Source organism: Cyprinus carpio, chromosome B12, assembly GCF_018340385.1.
Source record: "Cyprinus carpio isolate SPL01 chromosome B12, ASM1834038v1, whole genome shotgun sequence".
Lineage (NCBI taxonomy): Eukaryota > Metazoa > Chordata > Actinopteri > Cypriniformes > Cyprinidae > Cyprinus > Cyprinus carpio.
In genome coordinates this window covers 24,609,017-24,633,378 of record NC_056608.1, presented here as the reverse complement: position 1 = coordinate 24,633,378, position 24,362 = coordinate 24,609,017, and the positions used below count along the sequence as shown (strand labels likewise).

Here is a 24,362-nt window from a genome sequence, read left to right as displayed (position 1 = left end):
CAATATTTTATTTTATTTTATTTTATTTTATTTTATTTACCTGGGAATCTAACCCATGACCTTGGGTTCGACTAACCCCAATATTTCATCCAATATTTTTATTTTATTTTATTTTATTTACCTGGGAATCTAACCCACGACCTTGGGTTCGACTGACCCCAATATTTCATCCAATATTTTTATTTTATTTTATTTTACTTACCTGGGAATCTAACCCACGACCTTGGATTCGACTGACCCCAATATTTCATCCAATATTTTTATTTTATTTTATTATTATTTTTATTTTTATTTTATTTTATTTACCTGGGAATCTAACCCATGACCTTGGATTCGACTGACCCCAATATTTCATCCAATATTTTTATTTTATTTTTTATTTTATTTTTATTTTATTTTATTTACCTGGGAATCTAACCCACGACCTTGGGTTCGACTAACCCCAATATTTCATCCAATATTTTTATTTTATTTTATTATTATTTTTATTTTTATTTTATTTTATTTACCTGGGAATCTAACCCATGACCTTGGGTTCGACTAACCCCAATATTTCATCCAATATTTTTATTTTATTTTATTATTATTTTTATTTTATTTTATTTACCTGGGAATCTAACCCACGACCTTGGGTTCGACTAACCTTAATATTTTTTTTATTGTAGCAATTTTATTTTTTTATTATTTTTATTTTTATTTTATTTTATTTACCTGGGAATCTAACCTACGACCTTGGGTTCGACTAACCCCAATATTTCATCCAATATTTTTATTTTATTTTATTTCATCCAATATTTTTATTTTATTTTTAAAAATAAAGATTGAAAAATTTCAACATTTATCTTCAGATTTTTCAAGTTTCAGGGATTCAAAATCTGTCCCTCAGATTCAGATCTACTCACTCTTGAGTTCTGCAACACTGTTACCTTCTTATATTGCAGTAACACCGGGACGATGAGTTCAGTTTCCAGGGACTATACCCTGAATATAACCAGTCAGTGAGCGCTGTCTTCTGTTTTTCAGGGTCTGATATTGTCCAGTGGATGCAGAAAAACCTGAACATTGAAGACCAAGGTACAGTAAGATTTGAGATCATATTAATCTGTGAAACTGTCTTGTGTCTATCCTGAAATCACAGGAGAGCCTACAGACAGAGAAGAGAGCCGCGTATCTCTCCTGTCAAATCAGCTGGTGTTTACCGCGGTAAACTCGTTAGGCGGCTGGCAGATCGTTCAGACCATTTGTGGTTATTCAATTACACGGCGGTAAATAAACGGCTCGAGGAGGAAATCAGATGCTGGCTTTTACATGCCCTGAGCTTCATTGATTTCAGCTTGATTTGTTTTGAGCCCAGCGTGACCTTTTACATTCAAACAGACGCATTCTAACAGGGAGCGTCCTCAGAACGTTGTGTCAAGGTTTTCGTCCAGTAAAACATTTAATAGAACATTTGTTCAGTTATCTAGGACATGTTATCAAGATGTTAACACAAAAGTATTATTAATATATTGTTCATGTAACGATTGACATTCAGCTATTTTTAACATTTAATGCTAGCTTTGGAATGTTCAAAGAAAAGTAACATTCTGAAAATCTGATTTATCAAAAGTAACAGAGCAAAGGTAGTTTGCAAAATGATCAAACGGAACATTCCTGTGATGGTTTCTCTAACATATAAATAGAGCCCAAAAAAGTTTTTTTTTAAACATTCCAAAAAACTGGATGTTTTGAATTTTGAGATATAGTTTTTATATATTTTTATATTTTTAAATATTTTTATGTGTAGTTTTATTTTTAAGAGATGTGAAATAAAGCTACAAAACAATTTTTGTTGCTTGAAATAAAATACATTTTAACTGAAATTAAATAAATAAATAATAAAATATAAAAACTTAAACTTGAATTATTGTAACATTTCTCATTTTCAATAATGAAAGTATACAGACATAAAAAAACTGATACAAATGACAAAATAAACAACAAAATTACTAAAACTTTAATACACACACACACACACACACATATATATATATTAGTGCTGTCAAACGATTAATCACATCCAAAATAAAAGTTTTTGTTTACATAATATATGACTGTGTAATGTGTATATTTATTAAGTTTATATAAACACAAACACATGCATGTATATATTTAAGAAAAATATTTTGTGTTTATATATTAAATATATTTATATACAATATAAAATATAATAATATAAATATATAAATGTATATACATGTAAATATAAACTGTATGTGTGTGTGTGTATTTATATGTACATAATAAATAAACAGTACAAAATAAAAACTTTTATTTTGGATGTGATTAATCGTGATTGATCGTTTGACAGCACACACACACACACACACATATATATATATATATCTCAGTGATACTAAAATAACCCTGGTTCTTAGAACATATTTGTATTATTTGTGTTAGCAGAAATTACACATTTAAATCTGCGTTCACATAATCTCAGCGTTTGTTCGCAGTGCGTTTAGTCCACCTGTATGTCAGTCAGATTCAGATCCGGCTCCGTTTGCGCTTCATTTGCAGTGCATTATGGGAACAGTGTGTGTTGGTCTTGCAGCAGGTGTTTCTGTGTCTGTCTCTCTCGAGACCCGAGGACATACTTTGTCTTTCTGTCTCTCCATGACCTTGTGGAAAATAGATTCGGTGGAACGGCTCAGCTGCTCCTCCTAAAGGGTCCTTCACATCTTTGAGAAAGCACTGAATTACACTGAACTTTCAGAAGTAGAAAAAAACATACAAGAAACTGGATCAGTGCTTCTCAACCGCCCAGAGGCTTTGAATGATTTAAAATGAGACCAAATAAGCATTAAAATAAGCTAAAACAACTAAAATAGTTATTACAAATATTTATATATATTTTTATTTATAGTTTTTATTTATTATATGTAATAAATATAAAATAAAAATATATTAAAATACATTTATTTGAACTGTTTTCACCTTCTTTCATTTAAAGAACCAGGATTCAAAAAGTCTTGGAAAACTGGGATATATTAGCCTTGTTTTAAAAGGGATTCCTAGACCTGGAAAAGTCATGGAAGTGAATCAAATCCCAAAACGCCATTGGCATTTTTATAACGAATATACATTTTTCTAGTTATGCCAAGCTTTCATCAGGTAGAGATTGGGAGTAAAAATATTTTTTAAATCCTTTTCCAACTGGAAAAGTAAATGCATTAGTTAAAAATAACAGTATCCAGCTCTTATAACTTTTGAAATACAGAAACTGAATTATTCAAATTATATTTTAGTTACCCTTTTCAAATAATAAAAAAAATTAAAAGCAACATCAGAGCTTACAGCCTTTGAATAATGTCAAAAATGGGCTTGGAGTCAAAAAGGTTGAGAAGCGCTGATCTAGAGTCTGATGGAAAGGGAATGTTTTCATATGTTAAGGAATAATTCATCTAAACATTTTAATTCTGTTATCGTTCACACAGCCTGTGATTTCAATCCCATCTGACGTTGTTCTGTGGATGACGAGGAGTTTCTGAGCATCTTTGTGAACTGTTTGTTTAATTTCATTGCATTATTGAGCTGAGCTGCATTATTTACTCCGAGTTCATTTATTGCTCTGAAATATGAAACGACTCCAGACAGAGAGCAACTTCTGCAATCAAAGGACAACAAGCATCTCATCTGAAACATCTCAAGAGCTCTGATTGAGAGAGTGTGTGTGTGTGTCTGTGTGTGTGTGTGTGTGTTGCAGTGGAGGCTCTTCATCTGGGGACGCTGATGGCGGCTCACGGTTATTTCTTCCCCATATCAGACCACGTTCTCACACTGAAAGAAGACGGAACCTTCTACCGCTTTCAGGTGAGACGCTCCGAGATTCTGATTGGCTGAGAAACTCCTGACCGTCTGAAGACTTCACATTTGACACTTGACACTCTCTAAGTGTCAACATGATGAAACATACTCATTCATATTCTGATTCATATTCATGTTTTAGTCTGATGCATATTCACAATGTCGTTTATATTGAGATTCATATTCAGATTCCTGATGTCATTCATATTCTGATTCATATTCAGATTTATGACGTCATTCATATTCTGATTCATATTCATGACGTCATATTGATGCATATTCACAATGTCATTTATGTTGAGATTCATATTCAGATTCATGATGTCATTCTTATTCTGAATCAGTTCAGATTTATGACATCATTCATATACTGATTCATATTCAGATTCCTGATGTCATTCATATTCTGATTCATATTCAGATTTATGACATCATTCATATTCTGATTCATATTCATGACGTCATATTCTGATTCAGATTCAGACTCATGACGTCATATTCTGATTCAGATTCAGATTCATGACGTCATTCATATTCTGATTCAGATTCATGAAGTCATTCATATTCTGATTCATATTCATGATGTCATTCATAGTCTGATTCATATTCATGACGTCATTCATATTCTGATTCAGATTCATGACGTCATATTCTGATTCAGACTCATGACGTCATATTCTGATTCAGATTCAGATTCATGACGTCATTCATATTCTGATTCAGATTCATGAAGTCATTCATATTCTGATTCATATTCATGACGTCATTCATATTCTGATTCATATTCATGACGTCATTCATATTCTGATTCAGATTCATGACGTCATTCATATTCTGATTCAGATTCATGACGTCATTCATATTCTGATTCATATTCATGACGTCATATTCTGATTCAGATTCAGACTCATGACGTCATATTCTGATTCAGATTCAGATTCATGACGTCATTCATATTCTGATTCAGATTCATGAAGTCATTCATATTCTGATTCATATTCATGACGTCATTCATATTCTGATTCAGATTCATGACGTCATTCATATTCTGATTCAGATTCATGACGTCATTCATATTCTGATTCAGATTCATGACGTCATTCATATTCTGATTCATATTCAGATTGATGACATAATTCATATTCAGATTCATGATGTCATTTATATTATGATTCATATTCAGATACATGCAGTGTTGGGAAGGTTACTTTGGAAATGTAATAGGTTACAGATTACAATTTACTCTATTTAAAATGTAATAAGTAGTGTAACTATTTCAATTACTTCATTAAAGTAATGTCACTGATTACATTTGATAACTTTTTGATAACTTTTTTTAAATTTCTAATGTTTTCAACTGTTGTATGTGAAGCAGGCAGGGTTAATCTTACAGTAGTACTCAACACTGATTACTGTCAGACTTTCAAAATCCTTCAAAAGCACAGCCACCACAAAATCAGACTTTAGCGCCTCTTTTTACTTTGAGATCATTCTGAGATTAAATACAGATTTAAATTCATAACAAGATATAGTTTAATAGCTATGATACCAAAATATATTTTTTATATTTTGAAATTTTGAAATCAAATAATAAGGCATTTATGAAAACCCAAATAATAAAATAAAACGGTTATGAAATAAACATGTCCTATTCTGTGTTCTAAACTCCTGAAACATTGGTGTCTCATATTTTAGAGCAGTCAATGCAATCTGGGAAAGAAATCTGTATGTGTGAAAATATTCAGATGTAACCTTTTACATTTTCACAAGTAACTGTAATTTAATAACACATTTTTTCTCAGCAACTGTAACGGATTACAGTTACATTTATTTTGTAATAGGAAAGGAAGGAAAGGAAAGGAGGTGACGTATGGCCAAGTATAGTGTCCCATACACGGAACTTGTGCTCTGCATTTAACCCATCCATGTGTACACACACAGTAGTGAACACACACCTAGAGAATATTAATTATTTTTTAATAAAATTACATAATTCTGTTACATGTAACTAGTTACTTCCCAACATTGGATACATGATGTCATTCATATTCTGATTCAGATTCAGAATCATGACGTCACTCATATTCTGATTCATTACATCCTTCATATTCTGATTCATGACATCATTCATATTCTGATTAATTACATCCTTCATATTTCAGATTCATGATGTCATTCATTTTCCGATTCAGATTCATGACATTCATATTCTGATTCATTACACCCTTCATATTCCGATTCAGATTCATGACGTCATTCATATTCTAATTCATTACATCCTTCATATTCTGATTCAGATTCATGACGTCATTCATATTCTGATTCATTACATCCTTCATATTCTGATTCATGACATCATTCATATTCTGATTAATTACATCCTTCATATTTCAGATTCATGATGTCATTCATTTTCCAATTGAGATTCATGACATCATTCATATTCTGATTCAGATTCATGACGTCATTCATATTCTGATTCATTACATCCTTCATATTTCAGATTCATGACGTCATTCATATTCTGATTCATTACATCCTTCGTATTTCAGATTCATGACGTCATTCATATTCTGATTCATTACATCCTTCCTATTTCAGATTCATGACATCATTCATATTCTGATTCAGATTCATGACGTCATTCAGATTCAGATTCATGACATTATTCATATTCTGATTCAGATTCATGACGTCATTCATATTCTGATTCATTTCATCCTTCATATTCTGATTCAGATTCATGACGTCATTCATATTCTGATTCATGACATCATTCATATTCTGATTCATTACATCCTTCATATTTCAGATTCATGACGTCATTCATATTCAGATTCAGATTCATGACGTCATTCATATTCAGATTCAGATTCATGACATCATTCATATTCTGATTCATTACATTCTTTATATTCTGATTCAGATTCATGACGTCATTCATATTCTGATTCATTACATCCTTCATATTCTGATTCAGATTCATGACGTCATTCATATTCTGATTCATTACATCCTTTATATTTCAGATTCATGACGTCATTCAGATTCAGATTCATGACATTATTCATATTCTGATTCAGATTTATGACAACATTCATGTTCTGACTCATATTCATATTCACAACGTCCTTCATATTCTGATCCAGATCTATGATGTAATTTATATTGTGATTCATATTCATCATTTCATTTATATTAAGATACATATTCACAATTTAATTATTTATTTTCATGATTTCATTCAAATTCTTATAGTCATTTATTCATATGATTCTTTCATATTCATAAAGTCATTCATATTCTGATACATATTTATATAGATGCCATTCATTTTCTGATATACATTCAAGTTCATTCATATTCAAATACATATTCTTCATTTCATTATTTTTATTTATGATTTCATTCATATTCTTATACATATTCATGGTTTAAGTCATTTTTAATACAAATTCCTGATTTCATTATTCATATTTATGATTCGCATTTGCATACATATTCGCATTCGTGATTTCATTATTCATATTTATGGATTCATTCACATTTTGCACATTAATATACACTATATTATTAACATACTGATGTTACATATTTCTATTCATGCTGTCAATCATATTCCAATACACATTCATATTCAAAAAGTAAATCATGTTCTAATGCATATTCAAATTAATGATATTTACATTCATATTCCTGATTTTAGTATTCATGTTCAGGATTTCACTGTTCATATTCTGATGCATATCCATATTCATGGTGTCATTAATATTCAGACACATATTCATGATTTTGTTCTTTGTTTTCATGATGTTATTGATATTCACTGTATGGTCAGCCGTAATGAGTAGGTTTGATATCAAATCATAATTCTAAACATTACTGTGTATTGAATGTAGTTCATATATGTGTGTGTGTGTGTGAGATCTGAAATAAACATTGAGCCGTCATTGACTGCTGTGTTCCTGTTTTCTGTTGATCACAGACTCCGTACTTCTGGCCGTCAAACTGCTGGGAACCAGAAAACACTGACTATGGTAAGAGTGTGTGTGTGTGTGTGTGTGTGTGTGTGTGTGTGTGCATGTGTTTTATCCTCCTCTGATGTTCTTGAGCGCTGGTGTCCTGAAACATGAGAAAGTGTCGGACCAGATCAAACCAATCGATCAACACACTGTACATGATGTTCATCAGAGTCCTCAGTGACACACTCCGGCTCTAATTAGACCTGTCCATTGATTATGATCTCCATCAGATTAAATATATGATATGATAATTCATTAATCAAATGAAAAGCTCCCAAATGAAGATAATTCAAAGAGATGATCTTTTACAGATGAGTAAAGCATTAGATGGAAACATGTCTTTCCTGCGCTGACTGCAGAAATCTTGTTTTAATTTGATTAAAATTAATTAGAAATTAATGAATATTTAAATATTAAATGTTATTTTTAAATGTTAAATTCTAATTAAATACAAATTTATTTAATATTAAAATAATTAAATTAAATTAATCAGATAATTAAAACAATTAGATTACATCACTTCAGAAGGTTGAGTAACTCAATGTTCTTCAGTTTTTACACTTAACGATAAATTTAAATGACTATTAAAGTCATTGATAAATATTGTTTTTTGGTTTAGAAATTTGTAAATATTTCCATGACTTTTAAAATTTGTATTAATATTTCTAACTTTTTCAGGTCTAGAAATCACAATTTCAGAATTGCATTTTTTGGTTGTTATTTTTTTTTACTCACAAATAGCAATTTTTACCCAATAAAATATTTTAGAGCATGCCATAACTTCATATTCATTATAACAATTTCCATGACTTTTTAAGATTTTATTAATTTCCATAACTTTTTCAGATCTAGAAATCAAATTTTTTTAAATTACATTTTTCAATATTTTATATTTTACTCACAAATAGCAATTTTTCAGAAAAGTTTACCCAATAAAATATTTAAGAGCTTAACATAACTTTATATTCATTAAAAAAAGTCTCCATGCCTTTTAAGATTTTATTATTTTGCATAACTTTTAGTCTTTTATAATTCCTTCATATGTCCATATTTTCCATGACTGAGAATCCTGATTCATAAATAAAAAATACTTTTTTTAAGTGAAAGCATTTAAAAAAAAAAAAAACAAGATTTAGTTGTTTTTGCATATTTTAATGCTTGTTTTGTCTTGTTTTCATCATTGAAGTCATCTTGCGGCATGTTTGGAAGTGTGCTGATGCCCTCTAGTGGGCCCCGGGCCCCAGGACGAGAACCGCTGCATGTTTATGTGTCTGAATGTGTGTGTCTGTGAACGCTGTAAAGCTCATTCGAATCTGAATCTCATATCAGACCCCTGAAGCTGTTGAAATATCAAATCAAAAGCATCTTACAGTCTGTTTCAGTGCAGTGAAGCATCTTCAGGCTTACACTGCAGACGAATGCAGACACTGACTGCTGATACTGAGTTCTGAAACTCTCTCTCTCTCTCTCTCTCTCTCTCTCTCTTTCTCTCTGCAGCGGTTTATCTCTGTAAACGAACCATGCAGAATAAAGCTCGTCTGGAGTTGGCCGATTATGAAGCTGTGAGCATCTCTCTGTACTGTTTATCAACTGAAGTGTGTTTGATGAAGTCAGGTGTAAGATTGTATTTGCTGACTCTGTGTGTGTGTGTGTGTGTGTATTCTGCAGGAGAGTTTGGCGAGACTACAGAGAGCTTTTGCACGGAAATGGGAGTTTATATTTATGCAAGCAGAAGCACAAGCGAAGTGAGTGAACAGATCTCAGATCAGACGCTCGAGTCTACATCAGTGTGTGTGTGTCTGTGTGTGTGTGTGTGTGTGTGTGTGTGTGTGTGTGTGTGTGTGTGTGTGTGTGTGTGTGTGTGTGTGTGTGTGTGAGTGTGTGTGTTTTTTGTTAAGGTGTGTGTGTGTGTGTGTGTGTGTGTGTGTGTGTCTGTCTGTGTGTGTGTGTGTGTGTGTGTGTGTGTGTGTGTGTGTGAGCTCACATCACTTTCTCCCGTCAGAGTGGACAAAAAGCGGGACAAGATTGAGCGGAAGATCCTGGACAGTCAGGAGCGGGCCTTCTGGGATGTTCACAGACCTGTGGTGAGTTTGAGTCCCATCACAGGGAATAAATAATAAATAAACTCACATTTAATCTCAAATAAGAGCATGAATTCTGCTTCTTCCCTTTTTGTGCTGACAATAAAATATCTGTCTTGAGATTGTTATAAAAAAGGTAATTTACACAAAAATAAATGTAATTTGTTTTTGTTTTGCACAATAGATTTTGCATAATTAAGCATTATTGTTTACAGTATTGTTAATATTCAGTTTATTTTGTCTGAAAACATTAAATGTGATACTGATATTCATATTTGGAAATATACTTTTTACCTAGTAGTAGTATTTTTTAAATATTATTAATTATTATTAGTGGTTTTTTTAATTGTTGTATAATAAATATATATTAAACTATTAAATTTGACTTTTTAGTTGTTTCACCGCTTTACATTCTTTTAGTAACTTAAAAGAGTGTAAAGATTTTTTTAAATATGTATGAAAACAACAAATATTACAGATTTTTAAGATGTTTAATGTTTTTAAACTTATTTATTTATTAGTTGTTTTTTTTTTTTTTTACGATTTATCCTTTTCATAATCTCAGGCATCTTTATTTGAGTTTTTGACGCAGCTTACACACACACACACACACACACACACACACACACACACACACACACACACACACACACACACACACACACACATACACACTTAGACACACACTCACACACACACACACTCACAGACACACACACACAGTCACACACACACACACACACACACACACACACACACACACACACACACACACACACACACACACACACACACACACACACACACACACACACACACACGGGTGTGTCTGTCTGATTTACAAACTCTGTCTCCATAAGGGCGCTGATTCAGTTTCTGCATAATGACTCTGATTAATGAAATGATAATATGGTTATGTACACACATCTGAACTGAGTACTGCATCACACACCTGCCATGACAAACACAAAACCTTGAAGAACACTTAAAGTGCCTGTAACTGTAAAAGTATTATAGTGTTAATGGCAGTTTATGAATATTTCTAAATTGTGTGTGTGTGTGTGTGTGTGTGTGTGTGTGTGTGTGTGTGTTGTAGCCTGGATGTGTGAACACGACTGAAGCTGACATAAAGAAATCCTCCCGGATGAAGCAGCCACACAAAACACGGAAGGTAAACACACACACACACACACACACACACACACACACACACAGCTCACCACGAGCTGAGAAGGACAATGCTACATATATATATATATAGATATATATATTTATTTATAAGGTGCACAATGTCATTCACACAAACACTAAACACTATCATAGTGACACACATGAAATGGAAATATGCAATAAACTTGAATTGAACATCAGATGTAACAAACAACCCTAATAAACACAACTGATAAGAAAAAACTAAGTTATTTAAAAGAAAAAACATCACATTTTAAATGCAGTGCAGGGAATTCTGGGAACGTCAGTTTACGTTTTTTTTATTTTTACTGTTTATTATTTATTTTTTTTTTTTTTTAAAATTGTTTTTTTTTGGTGTAATTTTATTTTGTTTTATATTTTAGTTTTTTGCTTTTTATATTGTAGGGGATTTTAGTTTTACATTTAGCAGGGTTTTACTGTAGCATTTTCAGTGTTTTACCGTTAAAATCACAATCATTTTTTACAGTGTAGTGCATGTTTACAATCAATTATTATCAATCAAAATCAATGGAATTAAGCACATTGGAATGGAAAAATTCTATACCCTTATAATTCCATATAAAGTGACGGTTCATGCTTACATAATGTTTATTGCAGGTAAATGTAAAAAAGATGATGCCACATTAATTATAAAGCTCAACCTCATAAACACTTGTTCAGAAGAGATGGAGTGTGTAGAGTCAGTCTCACACTGTGTGTGTGTGTGTGTGTGTGTGTGTGTGTGTGTGTGTCTGCAGTCAGTGTACGGTCTACAGAACGACATCCGCAGTCACAGTCCGACTCACACGGTCACACCGGAGGTCAAAGAGCCCACGGAGGACGAGCTACACGACCAGGTGACTTAACGAGGACGGCTCGTTAGAGAAATACATGCTCAGCTGCTGTGTTCTGTGTAGTGCACATGCATGCAGTTTTACATGAATGCAAAACATTCACAACAATACAATGGCATAAGGATACAGTTTTCAACAAGAAACTAATAATAAAGTCTAAACAAATCAGAATAAGATCAAACATCAAAAGAAGACAATGGAAAAAATGTTGCAATAAATTATATAATACAAGGAAATCAAATCATTTTAATGTTTTTTTTTAGCTTCTGTCATGACATTATCAAAAAAATCAGAACAAGACAAAAGACATACAATAAATAAATAATGCACAATGTATAAAAATAAAGTAATAGAAAAGCAAAATAATTTCATTTAAATTATATATTAAATTAAATCATTTTAAGATTTTTTTCTCGTTTGTAAGTATATTACAGTTTAATTCAACGGCTTACACATCTTTTCAAAACTTTGCCTCTTTTTTTTTCTGAACTTTACACAAAAATATAAGAATTACACACAAAATGCAAAATGCCTCACATCTCTCGCAAAACAAAGCACCACAAACACATCTCAAAAGCAAACATTTGCAAACCCCTTTGCCATGATATTATATTTTTGGATATGTGTCAGATTCACACAGTTATTAAAAACCTAAAGCACTTCTTTCATCAGCTCCTGAGTACATTTCTGTACAAGATTGAAAGTAATTGTCAGAGAGATGTTGATAAATCCACAGAAAACACGAGCATTTGTGGTTGTGAATACAGTATTACACAGTACGAAAGAAAAGAAACAGTTGTGTAGATGTGTGTTTATAGGCCTTTTCTGAAGCAATCAATGAGAGCGATTTAGAACTTAAGGAGCTGATTGGTCAAAAATACTAATACATGACCTCCAAATACATCTACAAGTCACAATCTAATGCACTTGTTAATGCTGGATCTTTAGAAACTAATACTGGAACGCAAAAATCCAAAATCTGACGTGTAAGCAGTCGAAAAAAACTGTAAACAATTTCTGAATATAATAAACAGAGGGCAGATTTAATTAATCTACAATTATCATTATTTTATATTTTATTGTTTTGTTTTATTTTTAATACAAAAACCAAACCCTGAAAAAAACGAATAATAAAGTCTTTACAAATCAGGACCAGATACGAAATCAAAGACAGACAGACAATGAACAACTTAATAAATATAAATAAAAATAAAAAAGCCAAACTTGTACAGAAAATTATATCTTACAGGCACAGAGTTAAAAAAAATTGCTTGAAAATGCTTTTTTAAATAAATTTTTAGAAGGGCTTCTGACATGACTTCCTCAAAAAATCATGAAATAAAATACAATAAATGAAAAAGCAATTACAAATAATACATAAAAATAAACTAATAAAAATTGCTATAGTAAATTATATATTATAAGGCGATATAAAAATATTATTAAAATTATTTTATTTAATAATGTCTGATTTTTCTTTTTTAGGTCTCTTTTATAAGGGATTCTGAGAAGTATATTAAATTAAATCATATATAAACAGAGGACAGATTTAATGAATCTACAATCATGAATATTTTATTTTTATATTGTATTGTTATTCTTTGGTTGATATTTTCTGTGTTCTGCAGGATGCACATGAGAAGGTCTGATTACTACAGCTTCAGTAGGGAATAATGTTTCATATGTAAAGGTTTGCTAAAATAATCAAAATTCTTCCTCTTCCTGTCTGGAGAAAGCAGAGCGATGCGGCCGAGTGACTTATTTATGAGAACACATTTAGAGTTAATACTGACTAAAATTAGCCTGTCTTCACATTAAATCTTCATGACACAGTTTTTATGAGCAGCTCAGGGCTGTACAGTATTATATTATATATTAGTTCATGTTTCTCTATTCCACACCCATCTCTGCAGTGATTCAGATCATTTCAGTGCTGATACATCATTTATAGATCTGTTCCTGTGATTAACAAGCAGAGTTTCCTCAGATCTGTGCTCGTCTGTTCTCTTCAGATCCAGCACTGCCAAGAACAGTTAGACAGACACCGCTTAAAAATGTCCAAAGTTGCAGAGAGGTGAGTTCACTTGATCTGAATTTACTCAAAGGTTTGGGGTCAGTAAGATTTATAATATTTTTGAAAGAAGTCTCTCCTGCTCACCAAGGCTGCATTTTTTAAATCAAAAATGCAGTAAAAATAGTGAAATATTATTATAATTTAAAACAGCTGTTTTCTATGTGAATATCTGTTAAAGTGTAATGTATTTCTGTGATGCGCAGCTGTATTTTCAGCATCATTACTCCAGTCTTCAGCGTCACATGATCTTCAGAAATCATTCTGATATGATGATTTGCTGCTCAAGAAACATTTCTGATTATTATTAGTGTTGAAAACAGTTGTGCTGCACAATATTTTTGTGGAAATGTTATTTTTCAGGATTCACAGATGAATAGAAAGTCCAAAAGAACAGCATTTATTTGAAATAGAAATATTTTGTAACATTATAAATGTCTTTACTGTCACTGTCACATCAATTTAATGTGTCCTTGATGAATAAAATATTAATTTCTGTTAAGAAAAAAAGATATAATAATAATAATAATAATAATAATAATAATAATAATTATTATTATTATTATATTTAAATAATACTAATAATGATATTATTATTAAAATAATAATAATAATAATAATAATAATAATTATAATTATTATTATATTAAATAATTATAATTATTATTCTAAGAAAAAATAAATAATCATTATTATTATATTATTTAAATAATACTAATAATTAGAATATTATTATTATTATTATTATTTAAATAACAATAATAATAATTATTATTATATTTTATATTATGCTAATAATTATATTATTATTATTATTATTATTATTCAGCTGTTTATTATTATTAGTTTTATTATTATTCTCATTGTAAATCTGCATGTGTGCCTGTAGTTTGTTGAGTTTCTCGGAGCAGTATATCGAGTACGATCCGTTCTTCACGACGCCGGAGCCGTCGAACCCCTGGATCTCTGATGATGTCACTTCCTGGGAGCTGGAGGCCTGGTGTGTTTGTCTCATTCTTCCTTACTTTACTGACTTTACTCCACAGATGATTTTAGTCAGGCATAAACTAGTATTCGTTTCGCAGGAGCCAGCCGCACACTTTCAGTCAGCGTCCTTGAAGAGGTTCAAAGTGATTATTACTCTTTAAAAACGAGTTCAGTGTCATGAAGCGAAGCTGTCAGCCTTCAGATGAATCACAGCACAAGATATAAAGAACAAAATGAAGTGACAAATCTAAAAAGGGCAAAAGTTCAAGGTGGTCAATGTGAAAACTCTTTTAGAGCGAGTCTCTTCTCTGCTGCTGTAGATGGAAGTGTGTGACTCTCACAGAAGGATAACATCTCTCTCTCTCTCTCTCTCTCTCTCTCTCTCTCTCTCTCTCTCTCTCTCTCTGTGTCTCTCAGTAAAGAGGCCGGGCAGCAGCGGGTGAAACGCTGGGCGTTCTGCTTCGACGAGGTTATGAAGGATCCGGTCGGGAGAGAGCAGTTCCTCAAGTTCCTGGAGTCTGAGTTCAGCTCCGAGAACCTGAGGTAAAGACCCCAGAACACACTCACGAGGATGATGATGATGATGAAGAACACCAGTCAACACACATGATGTTCATGATGTCTTCATGCTGTACAGCTGCATCTAACTCAACCCTGGGGCATTTTTTGCAATGATGATGAATCATGCAGATGGAATCTGCAGGTGCCCAAATGTTTTAATACAGAGGGTCAGAAATCAAACTTCACTGAGGGCTGTGCATCAAAAGTAAATGTTGCTTTATATCTAACTATATTATATCAAAATTAAATACGTTTAACAATTTAAATAAACTAAATGTAAATGATGCATTGCATCTATTATATTGTATTAGAATGTGTAACATTTTTACCATTTTTAAATAATTAAATAAAATATAAATGTTACTTTATATCTGACTATATTAAAAATTTCGTTTTTAAATAATATGTCCAACTATATTATAGTAAAATTACGTTTTTTCAAATTTTCAAATAATTAAACAAAAATTATATTTTTTGCAACTATGTTGCATTAAAATTAAAAACATGTCTAACGATTTATATCCAACTACATTATATTAAAATTGGTTACATTTTTATTATTTTAAAATAATCAATCAAAAAGTGTTTTATTACATCTAGCTATATTATATTAAAATGCATTAAAAAATATATTTTTAAATAATGAAACAAAAAGTAAATATTGCGTTATAATTTTTTATTTATTTTTTTGTACCATTTTTAAACATATTAACAGGTAAATTTGGCATTATTGTCAGCTATATATATAATTATTTTTAAAAACATTTTTAAATAATTAACAAAAAAAATTTTTGCGTTATTTCCAACTATATTTTATTAAAATATTATTTTTTAACATTGTAAAGAAATTAACACGTCATTTTTGCATGATACCCAACTATATTATACAAAAAATTGTAATTGTTAAACATTTTTAAATAATTAAAAAAGCCATTTTTAAATTATTTCCAACTATATTATATGAAAATGAATTTTTTTTTTTTTACATTTTTAAGTAATTTAAAAGTAAATGTTGTATTACACCCAACTATATTAAATTCATATGTATATATATTTTTTTAATAATTAAAAATGTAATTTGTTAAATGCAAAAAAAATAAAAAAAAATGTAAATAATGAGTGAAGATCTTGTTCAGTGGTGTTTTTCCCTCTGGTGCTGGTCTGTGGCGGTCTCTGCAGGTTCTGGCTGGCGGTGCAGGAGCTGAAGAAGCGTCCGATCCGAGAGGTTCCCAGCAGGGTGCAGGAGATCTGGGAAGAGTTTCTGGCTCCTGGAGCTCCGAGTGCCATCAACGTGGACTCCAGGAGCTACGACAAAACCACGCAGAACATCAAGGACCCCGGCCGCTACGCTTTCCAAGACGCTCAGGTCGGTGTTTTCCTCATTACTCGGCTCACGCGAGGCTCTCGTCCTCGTCTCCTGAACGCGGTGTGTTTGTGCTTCATCAGGAGCACATCTACAAGCTGATGAAGAGTGACTCGTACAGCCGCTTCATCAGATCCAGCGCCTACCAGGAGCTGCTGCAGGCCAAGAAGAAGGTACAGCCCCAGAACCGTCCTCGGCACACGCACGCTTCTCTCTGCTGACCTGTTTCATTTGCTGTCTCTTTTTGCATTATTTCTATTAAAACGCCTGGTTTCCCGTCACGTTCTCTTTTGTTTTGCACGTGTTTCTTTCGTTCTGTTCTGAAGTGATGAAACAGGAAGTGCTGGCGCTGGTTTTTCTGTGATGTGGTGAGTTTTGTCGGATACACGCGTGTGTTTTGTGGAATCAGTGTCAGAAATATGCTGGAAATCACCACAGAAAACCGTTTCAGCCTCTCAGACGGATTTACAAAATGTAGTGCATTACTGAATGTAATCTGTTACAGTACACATTTTAGGTAATATAATCCGACTACTTTTAGATTACTTTTAGATTGCATAATTTAAGTAGTGTAATTTTTTTATTTATAGAATTTTATAGAATAGTATTTTATTCTTTTTTAATTCTTTTTTTAATAATTTTATATTCTAAAAATAAAATACTAATATTTTGTTTTGTTTCATTGCTATATATATATATATATTTTTTTTTTTTTTTTTTTTTTTTTTGTAAAATCTTTAAATTGCCAGTGTGTATGAAACTTGCCTTGAATGTGAAAATGGTGTTCCATAATGATATAAAAATACAAAGAGAAATAAAAATGTTCCATTCTTTGTTATCAAGAACATGAAGGGCGTTAAACATTGCGTTACATTAAATTAAAAGAGAATAGAAAAGTTGAAAAATAAAATAATTTGGGAGAATCAGTGGATTATTAATATTTTTTTTTTGCCATTTTGTGAATATTAAGTGATCAATAAAAAAGTAACTGTAATCTGTGAGTATTTTAAAATGTAATCTAATTACACATACTTAATTATTGTAATCTGATTATGTAATCCAGCACAATCTGTTTTCCTAGATGCTCAGCATAGAGTTGGTGATTTAGAGTTCAACTTTTCTCTGGTTTCTTGAACACATCAGTGGAAGCAGCTTCATGTAAATCTCTGATCCGTTTATCCGCTCTTTCTCTTCTCTTTCACAGAAAAGCAAGAATCTTTTCTAGCTTCTGAATCACAGGTGAGATGTGCAATAACTTCAGCATGCCTTGCATTATTAAAAATATCAGAACATGGATAATGAGCTCTTTCATCTTCATTTATAGTGATAATAACTGTGTGTTTAAATGATGATATCAGCTTCTGCTGAAGCTATAAATCTGCAAAGTCAAATTTATTTGCGTATCTCTTTTCATAATACAGATTGATTAAAAGCAGCTTTACAGAAAATCATGATGTTGATGTTTATAATATCTTAATATCATATATTATAGTCACATTGATCAGATTAGAGCCAGACAATAATAGTTACATTTCTGATGATATAAAGAATCAAGCAGTGGAGATGCGGTACAGTATATATTGTACAGTATATATTACAGCAGACCGGACCACAACATGAATACAGATTCAAGGTGGAAAAAAATATGTCTTAGTTTTTAAGAGTAGGAGGAACAAAAAGGATGAAGAGAGTAAAAAAATTTTTTCGGTGAAAGAAAAAAAAATGAAGCGAGAAAAATTTAAGAGATTTGTTTTTTTTGTTTTTTTGAGAAGTAACAACACTTTACAATGAAGTTTCATTCGTTAACAATAGTTAGTTAATGTAAGCTAACAATGAAAACTACTTCTAAAGCATTTCATAATCTTAGTTAATGTGGATTCAAACATTTACTAATACATTTATTAAAATCAATTTGTATCTGTTGTTATTATTTAATGTACCTGAGCTAACACGGACTAACAATAAACAGCTGTATTTATATTAACAAAGATTAATAAATACTGTAACAGCTCATTGTTAGTTCATGCATTAAATACAGTTAACATATGGAACCTTATTGTACCATATTACTAATATTTTTTGAAGAGAAATTTTTTTTTGAAGAGTAAAAATATTTTTAAAGAGAAAAGGCTACACTTTATTTTAAAGTGTCCTTGTTACAGTGTTATACATTTAAGTACTGAGTGATAATAATAAACTACATGAACTGACTAAATGTTTAGGGTTAGGATTTGGTTTAGGATTACTTGCATGCAATTATGCATAATTTATTATTATTATAATGCATAATTTATATTTAATGTAATAAATTATGGACACCTTAAAATAGTTAACGAAACAAATTGAAGACAAAAATTTGTAATTTTATATTTTTGGTGAGAAAAAAAATGTTTTTGTTTGTTTTTTTCTGAAGAGTAAAAATATTTTTGAAAATAAAAAAATTTAAATGAGAAAAATGTAAGAAATGTAATTATTTTTGAAGAATAAAAATATTTTTAAAATTGAAAAAAAAAATGTTTTTTGAAGAGTAAAATATTTTTTTGAAAAGAAAAAAAATTGAAGAGAAAAATGTAAGATTTTTAAATTTATTTAAAAAAAAATTTTTGAAGAGTAAAGATATTTTTGAAGAGAAAAAATTTGAAGAAAATAATTTTTAAGAGGAAAAAAAACAATGACCTTGGACTTTTTTCTTCCACCTTGATATTTTAGAAAGAGAATTGTGTTTTCACTCCAGCAGGTTTGTCGCTGTGTTTCTGCTGTTTGATGTGTTCGTGTGTGTCCCTCTCTCAGATGCAAACATCACGTTCCTCGTCCGCACATGAATGCTGATCTTTATAAAGAGCAGATCCATCTCTGCATGTCTTCACACACGTCACCTGATTCTGAAGGACTCCGAAGATCCTCCGAGAATCCTTCATTCTGAACACACTCAACACTTCTGACAGTTCTTCTGCACTTTCACTCCATCTGAGCTTTTATAGTTATTTTTATATCTCAGAACATGTTTTGTTGTTTCCTGCGAGCTTTGCTTCTGTAAATGTGTACAGATCCTGAGAATCAGAGGACAAGCACATACAGTCTCTGCCTCTGATACAGACATGAATGTGTTTGGATGATGTACAGTGTAATGGACACTGATAATAATATTGGGACATCTATATTTGACCATCTGTACATTAAACACCGCCCAGCATCCATACGCTAATGTTCATTTATGGACTGATCTGCGTCACACAGAATTTCATTCGAGTTTTATTTCTTCAGAAAACGACTGCGATCCAAAGATTCTCAGCTCATCCGGTCTGGGTTCTTGCATTTCTGATATAGATTCTGTACAGAAATCCAGAGATACGTGAATAAAGGGACTGGAGATTAAAAGTGACTCGGTGAATCATTAAGAATCATTTGTTGTTCAGGTCGGTTCTGAACAGCAGAGGGCAGTGAATCGCAGTTATTCAGTCATGATTGGGTTTAAGTCATTATTAAATAAATGAGAAACTGGTCTTCAATTTCATTGTCAAAAAAATGATTTCTTGACTTTTCATTTCTATAATGTGAAACATATTTGTGCAGTATTTTACAACAAATTCATATATATATATATTCATGATTTTTTTCTCAACTCAACTCCAAACACTTCCCTCTGCTCAGACTATAATCAATACATGACAAGATCAGCTCATGTTTGCCAATCAAACACAATTTGTGACAAACGAGAAATGTTGTCAATTTCAGTTTTGTAAATGTTGTACAGTTTCTTCTGTCTGTTACTACATCCTTCCCATGATTCCATTTGTGTGATTTCTGAGTTTTCTTCATCTCTTTTCTAACATTTTGAAACAGACTGAAGCAGGAGTAGATGTGTTCAAACTCTGATCACGTAAAGCTCAGTTCTGTTCATGCAGACTAGAAATCATTTAAAGAGAGCTCTCATAGATCTCGTTTTCTTTGAATTTAAATGCCTTCAGCGTAACAGATATTCACAATCATGTATATATATACACACACATATAGTCATTTAGCAGATGCTTTTATCCACAGCAACTTACAAATGAAGACAATAGAAACAATTAAAATCAACAAAAGAGCAATGATATGCAATTTATTTTAAAGAAGAGCAGTAAATGAATAGAGTGCCAGTCTAAAAGGGACTGTTTTTTTAAGAATAGAATTAGAATAGATTGAATATAGAATATATATATATATATATATATATATATATATATATGAGAAACAATGTGTTTTTTTAAAGCATTTTACATTCAAATAATTAAAATTGCAAAAACCATATAGAGTGGAACTGTAACATATTTAATAAACTACTGTCATAAATGATGCCGTTTACTTGGAGTTTTTTGAGACCTTTGACTGAAGTCAAGAGATCTGGGATGATGCATGTGAATTAACATTACATCAATTTGAATTTGCTACAATTAGTCAAAATTCTCATCTGTAATAATAATAATACACTAAGCACATAAACATAAATTATATCATCGACCAAAAAAAAACAACAACAACAACTGATATTTCCTAAATGTCTCCTTTTGTGTTTCACAGAAAAATGACGAGAGAAAAAAAATATTTTTTTTTTTTTTGAGTAGTAGGTGAATTATCTCTATAAAAAGGTAAATTCTATATTTTGCTTTAGTGTCAATAGAAAATCAGTTTTAGATTTAGTAACACTGTAAGAAGGAGACCTGGATACAGAAAATAAACATAAATAAAAATGTGCAAGAACTGATCTGAAAGCTTCATCCAGTTACTTGCTGACAGTTTGTTGTTTATTGACGTGTGAACGTCCCCTTTAAATAACGCGACGCTTCCTTCAGTCGCGCTTGAATTAAGCGCTGTTAGAATCTGATGAAGAAATTCAGCATTTCTCCACCAAATGCTTTAAATTTTCTTGCGAATTACGAATTTTAGAACATTTTACTTTAGATGGTCGTTTATACACCGATTCCTATTGTGCCATCAGCCCAATTCGTGGTGCGCTGAGCATTTTTTTAATTTTTTTTTTTTTACTGTACTATCATTTTGGTATGAACCATTAAACTCGGCATGTTGGACAATTCACACATTGCGTTTTTCTCGGTCTGTTCAGAAGATGCATTAAAGTAGACACAATGCTTTTATACTAGAGGTTATACTCTTAAAAAATACTCAAAATCTGAATTTGGTTACAGCACTTTTTTTTTAATAGTCCTTTTTAAATGGCCCTTTTCTCGTCCGCCTCAGATCGAAGACGCGTTAAAGCTGTCATAATTCCTATAAAATAGTATACTTACTGTCCTATCAAAATTTTTATTTTTTTTTTTTTTTTTTATTGTATGCCATTTTTTTTTGTGTGTTTGTTTGTTTTTAAATTGGACTTTGAATTTGGCACAAGCGACTAACCGCTCCCTTTTAACGCATCTTCTGAGAAAACGCGCCGCATAGTGGGCTGATGACGCAATATGGCTCTGTGTGCATTATCCCATTTAAAACTTTAACAACCAATTAACAATACTGGTAAAGTTGAATAAGCTAAAACAAAAATCTTATTTTAGAACCGCTTCATTAAACGCGAGCAGCGCCATACACGTGACTGAAGGAAGCGTCCCGTTATTTAAAGGGGAAGTTCACGCGTTAAACAGCGCGTGTCCAGCAGGTGTCGCTGTAATAAAGCAAGAATCTTACACCATAGCCTTATTTTGAACAATTCAACAGAGTAGAAAATAATTTGTTCGACATTCCGAGGATAATTAGTCAAATCTTTATATTCTAAATACATTCATTACATATCAGTCCACAGTGCTGCACCTATTATATATAATAGCATGCCTTTGTAGTTTTAACAATAAACATGAACATTAATATCATGGGGTTGATTATACAACCAATTCTAACCTGGTTCTAGATCTGATTTATAAATGCATATTTTAATAATGATGATGAAAACCAGTATTACCTGTCCGGAGGAATGTTGAGAAACACTGCAACAAAAACACAATTACAAACAGCAATCAATATCAAACCATCCAGACTTCTGCAGTTTAAGGTAAAGTATGGCTGTTTCAACTCTGTACAACTTTACTAGAAGTCATTTCTTGTGAAGCAAGATCTCCTGAAAAACATGAATCAAGTTTGAAATCATACAAAAAGAAAAGAATAAATAAAATAATGAATTAGGAAGGAATAAAAGAAAGAAAAAAGGGATGAGTAGAAATGCCCAAACTCCTGATCAGTCCTGATCATACATTCAAATACTAGAAACTGTTTTAAAGAGAGGGGGATTTTTATGAATTACATTTCATTTTTCAATACGGTTTCTATTAATTACAAAGAAAGGACAAGTAACACACTGAATGTGAAATTTTGAAGTAAAAAAAATGAAATTGTATTTTCTTGTACAAGCAATATTTTCTTTCAGTGATCTTTGTTGTATTAACAACTTAAAAATAATAATACATTTCATGGTGCGTTTGATTCTCAATATTGCATGTAACAGTATTTTTGTGATTGCTGTGTTTAATGTTCTTTGGTTTCCAGCATCTTTCACACCATCAGAAAAACACGGAAACTTCTGAAGATCATCAGGTCATTTAAATCTTCTGGAATTAAACGTCAATAACTTTTATGCAAAACTTATTTAGGATTTGTTTTCTTCTTGTTTGTAATCAAATTAAACATCTGATTGATCCTGCATGATGTCTGAGCAGAAAAACCAGAGCCAGTTCACTGAAATCAGTCAAAACAACTGACATCTGAAAGTATGAAGAGGAGGAGTGACCACAGAGAGAGAGAGAGAGAGAGAGAGAGAGAGAGAGAGGGAGGCATGATTTGTTTGCTGATCAGAGCCAATAGAAAGCTCTCAGTGTGATCAGATCCACATGCAAGTGACGGAGACGAGCCAGAAAGAAGAGTTCAAACACACACACACACACACACACACACAGAGAGAGAGAGAGAGATTGATAGAGTATACTGAGGGAGAGAGAGGGATTTGTATGAGTGGATTCTTGTCATATGTTTATGCAATCTCCACTCTCTGCAAACAAACACTGTCTGATTCCTCACAATATTCTTAACATGCACACTCGTCCAGGTGAGGCTCTGCTTGGGTTGTGATGATGATGTTGTGATGAGGTTGTGATGAGGTTGTGAGGTCTGCGCTGGAGTGTTTGATCCGATTAGGGCTGTTTCTGCGGGTCGGTGAGCGCTCGAGCCGGCACTGAGTGAAAGAGGATTTATGGAGCTTTCATTCACACACTCCTTTCATCGCAAATATACTCTGCTATGAATAACCACACTCATAACTAGCCATATATTGATTAACCAGCTGATGTTTGAGCATTTTGAGACCATTGACATCAGTAATAACCAGCTGACTAGATGGATAAGGAT

At 31.7% G+C, this 24,362-nt stretch overlaps 1 protein-coding gene and 1 pseudogene across 2 annotated transcripts in view; both read left to right on the top strand.

The window, feature by feature from the left end:
• The window catches only part of LOC109106350, a 42,757-nt pseudogene extending 22,399 nt beyond the window's left edge, over positions 1-20,358 (top strand).
• Positions 1-24,362, top strand: part of LOC109084573 (gremlin-2-like) — a 292,543-nt gene that overhangs the window by 260,135 nt on the left and 8,046 nt on the right. The window contains exon 1 of one of the 2 annotated variants that reach the window (XM_042734795.1): positions 24,056-24,063. The exons of the other annotated variant lie outside the window; for it this stretch is intronic. The gene's annotated coding sequence lies outside the window, so the exon portion shown is untranslated. Of the gene's footprint in view, positions 1-24,055; positions 24,064-24,362 lie in introns of those variants that run through there. 2 annotated transcript variants of the gene reach the window in all.